The sequence below is a fragment of the Corvus brachyrhynchos genome, unplaced genomic scaffold (assembly GCF_000691975.1).
Source record: "Corvus brachyrhynchos isolate BGI_N302 unplaced genomic scaffold, ASM69197v1 scaffold152, whole genome shotgun sequence".
Taxonomy (NCBI): Eukaryota; Metazoa; Chordata; class Aves; order Passeriformes; family Corvidae; genus Corvus; species Corvus brachyrhynchos.
In genome coordinates, this window is record NW_008237447.1 from 2,143,323 (window position 1) to 2,150,457 (window position 7,135).

General features: G+C 51.4%; 1 long non-coding RNA gene across 1 annotated transcript in view; it reads left to right on the forward strand.

The window, feature by feature from the left end:
* Positions 1-6,512, forward strand: part of LOC108446046 — a 26,940-nt gene extending 20,428 nt beyond the window's left edge. Inside the window, exon 2 of the long non-coding RNA XR_001861154.1 lies at positions 5,329-6,512. This is a non-coding gene — a long non-coding RNA (uncharacterized LOC108446046). The remainder of the gene's footprint in view (positions 1-5,328) is intronic.
* Positions 6,513-7,135: the final 623 nt, after the last annotated feature.

The window sequence follows — 7,135 nt, forward strand, 5'->3', positions numbered from 1 at the left end:
CCTCAAAGGAATCTTTCCCCAAGGTTGTGTTTGCCCTGGTGTTCCTTATCGATCCTCCACAGGGGCTCTGAGGGCTGCAGTTGTCCCTCTGCACTGCCCCTGCTCGCAGCTGCCTCCCTCTGCCTTGACTGCTCCTCACCTCTGGGGGCCCTGAGCACTGCTAGGGCTGCCACACTGCTGGTCCCCCTCATCCTGGTGGGATGGAAACGCAAGGGCCTTGTTCAGCTTCAGCCAGTGTAGCAAGATGTGGCTTCTGGGCTAGGATGGGCTCCCTAACTATTGAGTAATGAGTCTAAGGTGTTTGAATCCCAGTAACTGTTAGAGATGGCTTTGTGTAGCCCTGAGCCACCCTCTTTACCATCTTGCTGAAACAAGTGTGCAGCGCACGGATTCTGGAGATAATTGGATATTTTTGAAGCCTCCATTCTTCTGCAGAACTTGTAGTGCTTCCATCTTTCCCTGTCCTTGCCTTATTCCTGTCTCTTCCCATTTACTGTGACTGTTTTCTATTTTTACTCTTGACAAAGGGTTGTGGGCTTAGAGGCTGCTCTTGTAGCTGTAGATGTAAAATGCCTGCTGTGTGGTGTTTGTCATGAAAGAACCGCTCCTGGAAATTAACTAATTCACAGACCTAACTCATTAACTCTGCAGCCGCACAGAGCTGTGGAGGAGCGTCTGTGTGGTTTCACTGCCGAGGGCACTGGGCTGGGGGAGAGGGGTGGAAGGGAGGTGGAGAGACCCATGTCTGTGATCCCAGCTCTTCTCCCAGCCCGTGCCATGGTTAGCAAGTCATTTCCCACCTCTCTCCCCCTTTCCCATGCCCTTGATCTCTTCTCCAGGTCAGCTGCTCAGGGCAGGAGCTGTTTCTCATTACGCCCGTTCGGTGCCTTGTCAGGGAGGCCTTGACCTTGGTGGGGGCACTAATCGCTCCTGTTGTAGAAACAATAAGTACTGGAGAGACAAAGAGTTATGGAGTCAGATAGCTCCAGATGTCAGTTCATTCCCGTCTGGATGTCCTCCTTTTACTACCTCTGCCTCCAGGAGGACGGCTGTCTGGCTTTGGGAAATGCAGGTTGATTCCTCCATGGTGGCATCGCATTCCACCTCTTCTCCTTCCCTCAGGCCCAAACCCCGTCCCTGCTGGAGCTGGTGGCAATATTCCTGGCAGAAATACATTGGAAGTAGACCAGGCTCTTACACCCTAAGCAGCACAGTTTTAACATCAACCCCCATGTTTGGAGTACGCTGAGAGCCAGATGAGGTCACTCAGACTATTTCAAGGCTAGGTGTTTGATAGGAGAGGTTTCCCTCTGTGCATTGTCCCACCGAGTCCACACTGCCTGCCCTGGCTCACTCCTCCCTCCATGCATGTCACTGGCGCTCCCTGGGGAGCTCTGCTGGGCATCTCTGCACCTATGGATGGGACAAGTCCTCTGCCCAGGGGCCTGCTCAGAGACTGCCAGGAGCTTCCCTGACTCACAGGAGGGTCACCCCTCCTTCTGCCAACCGCCTGCCCCCAAGCAGGCAGCAGTGTAACCACGGCTTCTCCTTGTTGGGATGGTGGTTAGGATTGGGGCTTGCTGAGTAATGCATGGCTCGGTGGGTTTCTGAGGCTTGGGGCTGGCAGAATGTGTACTCTAGAAAAACCCCATCACACTGAGTCCCAGTGGGTTGAGGTGGTGACAGCTGGTGCTGTTTGGGATCAGGGATCATGCCTGATGTTGTGGCTGCACGCACTCAGGGCTGAGCACTGCTGGGAGCGCATCCAGCGTGCGCCGAGGCAGAGGCACTCAGGCTGGGGACCTGGAATGAGGAAAGGAAGCAGAATAATTGTTGGATGAGGAAGGAGATATATTCAGCTCCTCTGTTTAAGCATGCCACAGGATTGCTGGGCTCTACTTGCCAAATGTGAGCTCTGTCTACCAGGGACAAGAGAGCAGGAGCTTTTCTGGCATTTGATGAAAACTCGAGGAGAAGGCTCAGAGCCAGGCAGTGCCCACTGAGAGGAGTATGATGATGGCTGCTGGACTGGGATTATGGGGGTGTGTGTACTGAGACATACCTGGCACTGGGGCAGGTGACAAAGCACACCTGAGAGCACCTTGGGACAAACTCTGGATTTCCCAGTCAGAGGCAGATCCCCTGATGTCACTCATTCCTCCTTTTGCTCCCCTGGATACTGCAAACATCTTCGCACAGTGAAAGGTGGTGCAGGGGTGTCCTGCCAGTGAAGACCCAAGTCACTGTGCCCGTGCAGCACCAGGGAGCCCTGCAGACTTCAAAGCTCTGGCCTTGATCCCATGAAGTCATGGTACCTTTTTGGAGCTGTGCACAAAGTAATAAGGGCAAGGCTTGTTGCAGAAGGCACACTGCTGAACTGAGGGAGCAGGACTAGTACTGGACCCAAGCCAGCTCATGTCCCACGAGCTCTGCTATGCCTGCATGCTCTGGTGCAGATTTAGCAGCAGCAGAACTCTGTGCTCTGTACTGCATAGGTGTCATGGTCACCAAGGTGGCAAACACTGTGGGACCATGCAGACTGGCTCTGCAGGGCAGTGGAGCAGGAGGTGACCTGCCAGATGCGTGAGGTGCAGCTTTCATAAGTGCAGCCTTGCTGCCAGGTGTCATCCCTGTAACTGTAGAGATGTCTCCAACTGTGATTCCCAAGTACCTTCTGATCTGCCCCTGCTTTGGCAACCCTGCCTTGCTTTATAAGGATCACTCTGGTTATTGCCATAGTTGGTCACTGTAAACCTGTAGAGAACACAAAGACAAATGAAAGTTACTGCAGTGTTGAAAGTCTCTTCTTTGTAACCTCATCCTGCAAGAATTTAGGGTTTTGACAGAGCAGATGGTCAGATGTCAACTGTGAGGGCAGAGCCAGAGCTGAGGAGATGTAAGGATTAACCTGGCAAAACCACGATCTGTGGTTCAAGACTTGTGTTTTCTAGTTCTGCCAGGCTACCAAGGCTGGAGGTGATGTCTGACTCCCATACTTGGCTGGCACATGACTTGGAGGCTGCTCTCTTCTGCACACCGGGTCTTCCAGAGGTCTGGAGAACCAGCCACGCACTGGTCCTTCCCGTGCCCAGTCAGGCAAGCTCTTTCTTTTGACCAGTGCTCAGAACTGTGCATTATGCCAGTCTGAGCTTGCCCCACAGCACCTCTGCAGTCACCCAGATGGTTTGGATACAGCTCATGCTCAGTCTGGAGCAGGTAGTTCAGGAGAACAACAGCAGAGAGCCTTTACTGCAGCAGAGAGTTTTTTCCAGCAACTGCAGCTGTTAATTTCCCTGATAACAGCAACAGTTACTTGGGCAGGAAAAAGTCAGCAATCAAACACCAATTAGCAGGAAAACCAGCACATGTAACTTTTTTGGACTTCAGCAAAGCTCTCAATACTGTTTCTCACAGAACCCCTCTGGACAAAGCATCCGGGACACAGAGTACCTGTGTTACACAGAGGGTGAGCATCTGGCTTACAGGTCGGGCACAAAGAGTTATGGTGAATGGGGGGGACATCAGGCTGGTTCCATCCTAGTCCCAGTGATCTTCAACATTGTCATTAACAACCTGAACACAGGACTGGCAGGAATACTAAGTAAATTCACTGACAAGACTTAATTGGGCGGAGCTGTTGATTCCCTGGGGGGCAGGCAGACAGGGCCTGCAGAGAAACCTGGACAAATTAGAGGTGGGTGATCACCAACTGGATGAAGACTTACAAGAGCAAGTGCTGGACTGTGCACCTGGGACAGGACAACCCTGGCTGTGTGTATAGCCTGGGGAATGCGAGGCTGCACAGCAGTGCCATGGAAAGGGCCCTGGGGGTCCTGGTTGATGGCGAATTGGATATGAGTCAGCAGTGCCCTGGCAGCCAGGAAGGACATCCCTGTCCTGGGGGCACCAGGCCCAGCATTGCCAGCTGGGCAAGGGAGGGATTGTCCCACTCTGCTCTGGGCTGGGGCAGCCTCATCTCCAGTCCTGGGGGCAGCTTTGGGTGTCACAATGTAAAAAAGACTTGAAGCTATTAGAGAGTGTCCGAAGGAGGCCACGAGGATGGTGAAGGGTCTGGAGGGGAAGCCTTATGGAAAATGGCTGAGGTCACTTGGTCTGTTCAGCCTGGAGAAGAGGAGGCTGAGAGGAGACCCCACTGTTGTCTTCAACATCCTCATGAGGGGAAGCAGAGGGGCAGGTACCGATCTCTTCACTCAGTTACCAGTGACAGGACCCAAGGGAATGACGTGAAGATGAGTCAGGGGAGGTTTAGGTTGGATATCAGGAAAATGTTTTTCACCTGGAGGGTGACTGGGCACTGAACAGGCTCCCCAGGGAAGGGGTCACAGCAGCAACCTGACAGAGTTCAAGAAGTGTTTGGACAATGCTCTCAGGCACATGGTGTGACTCTTGGGGTATCCTGCCTAGGGCCAGGAGTTGGATTTGATGAGCCTGAGGGGTGCCTTTCAACCCAGCATTTTCTGTGATTCTTTGATTCTATGATTCGATGAAGTTTTGATTCCCCCACTGTCCCCACTCATGGTACCCAGCCTCTCTGCCCTCTGACTCTGGGTCCTATCTGAATGCCCCATCTTTGCTAGGTTTCTTTGGACCAACACACACAGGTACTACCCTTCCCCTGCCTCATCTCAGTCCCTGATCTGTTTTGCTGGCTTGTTGTGTGCCCTTGAGCTTGCTCTGCAGCACTGTAGCTTCTTGGGGGCTTCTGTGTGAAAGGTGGGGCTGGGGATCACTGGGACAAGCCAGAGAGGACAGGAGGGATCCTTCTACAGCATCAAGCATTCACTCACAGGTGACTTTGGAGCACCCTGCCCCAGCTCTGAGAGTGACTGCCTTAGCACTTGAGCATGACTGCCACAAAAGTAGTCTCTGCTCACCAGGTGTAATCGAGGTTCATCCACATGAACCCAAGCAAAAAACTACTGCTGTGCAGGAAGAGCAACTGGCATGCTGCAAGAACCCAGGCACCACACCTGACACCCCTGGGTTGCCCCTGCCTGGCAGAGCCGGGCTCAGGCACTGTGTCCATGCTGGGTGCAGGCAGGGGAAGGCTGTGTCCCCGGAGCCGAGGGCCGGGAGCTGGAGCACTGTCAGCTCCAGCCCTGGCTCCACCGGCAGCTACAGGGGTGGGTGGGTGTGTGTGCAGCTGCAGCATTGGGCAAGAGATGCTAATGGGAAACAGAAACAATTCAAAGTGCCTGGTGGTGGGAGAAACACTAACAGCATTATGGCTTGGAGCTTGTTACAGTCCCGCTAGTGAAACAACTGCCGGTGAAATTACGGTTTTTTTCCTTTCCTTTTTTTCATTAGGACACAGAAGTTTTCCAGCTCGTTATACCAGGGCCAGCAGTATTCTTCAGCGTCAACAAGGGGCTTGGGTGAGCCAACTTTTTTTCTGCTAAGGAAGAAGAGCAGTATGTTGTATCCCTTTCCAGTGTGCTAGTGAGCACTTCATGTCTCCTGAGGCTGTGGGCCGGCAGAGGTGCAGGGGTGTCCCTGGCAGGGCAGCAGAGGCTCTCAGGGATGCAATGTCCCCCTTTCCCAGCAGATGCCTGCAAGGCAAGCACATTGCAAATGTCACCCTTTGGAGAGAGAGGCTGTGAGGGCTGGGGCGAGTTTTTTCCTTTGGGAGGTGGCATAGCACATTCTGGATAATCATTTCATGCTGCTTGGGAGTGGTGCATAGTTTGGTTTCTCTTTGGTTGTGTTAATTGTGTGGTAAGGTGCCTAGAGCCTTCTACTGGCATCTTTATTTATTTAAATACAAATGAAGAAGGCATTAAATCAATTGTTCTTTTTTCTTCCCTCCCTCTTGCCTTATCATTGTTTCTATCACGTACTCTTAGCTGTACTGGGCTTTTGCTTTTTTAGCTGAATCAGTGAGATCATTAAGTGAGAGTCCCGGGCTGAATTTCCTGCAGACTCTGGGAGGCTGCCCTGAGGAAGCACACCTTATATCCCTGGCTTTCCCCTACTCCTATTTTGTCTACATGACAAGGCACTTCCTAACTTTACTGGCCAAGGCTTCGGTCTGTGACCTCTTGCACACCTAAACCTCCTGCAATGCAAAACTAAAGAAAAAAGCTGCACATTATGGCAATGATTGAGACCAGAATACATTTCTCTTACTCCTTCAGATACTCTGCCTTTCATCTGGATGGGCCAAATTACATGACTCGGTGGTTGACCCCTTTACTGTTTTAACCTCTAGCTCCTATAGCTAGGGGCAGAACCCAGTATTCCTGGACTTGATAATTCTCCTGCTATTTAGCAAGTAGTTTGTAATCAAATGGTAAACTATGAGTTGAGGCCCTCTCTTCTCGCCAAACTTCATAAAATTTAATTACTCCCGGAGTTCAAGTGGTGGCATGTTTTGTGAGAGATGTGGAGGCCTAAGTATGCAGCTTTCAGATAGACATTGTAATTGAGCTTCTGATTTTTTCCCCTCCTTTTTTTGTTCCCAACAATTAATTAAATTCGCACATTGAAACCTTGCTGGAAAATTATTATGTATGTCAATAATCTGCTCACTGTGGTCTGCCAGAGATCAAAATACCTGTGTGCTGATTTGAGGGCATCTGTTATGAGTATGGACCAGTGAAATCAGAGGTGTGGGGTCCTGAGGTGTCTGCACCTCTCATTATGTGGCAGGAGCAGGGTGAAGGCAGCCTTGGTCCTTCCCAGAGATCTGACTCAGTCTGCACCACGCAGAGGTCAGAGCAAGGGATGCTCTTCATTAGGAACTGAGCTCCCTCTGCTTGGAGTCTTGTTTGCTTTTAAACTTTGACTCTTCTTTGTCTCTGGCCGAATCTACTGCAGAGGGATGCTGGCCTCATTGCTCGCCCTAAATTCTGTTGTACTTACCTCATTACTCTCCTAATGACAAGCTGACAAATGCCTTTGCTTGATTTACTGGCAGTGTTACAGGTGTGTGGAACACTTGTCAGTACCTTGCTACTACATGCCTAATTTTTCAAACGGCTGGGTGTGCTAGCTTCCTTTGCAAGCTGTCCCTGCACACTTCCCTGGTAGAATTCCCCTGCCATGGCTTTATCACATACCTGCACCCAAAGCTTCCAGAGCTATGCCCTAAGATTTCACAGAAACAAAGAATGGT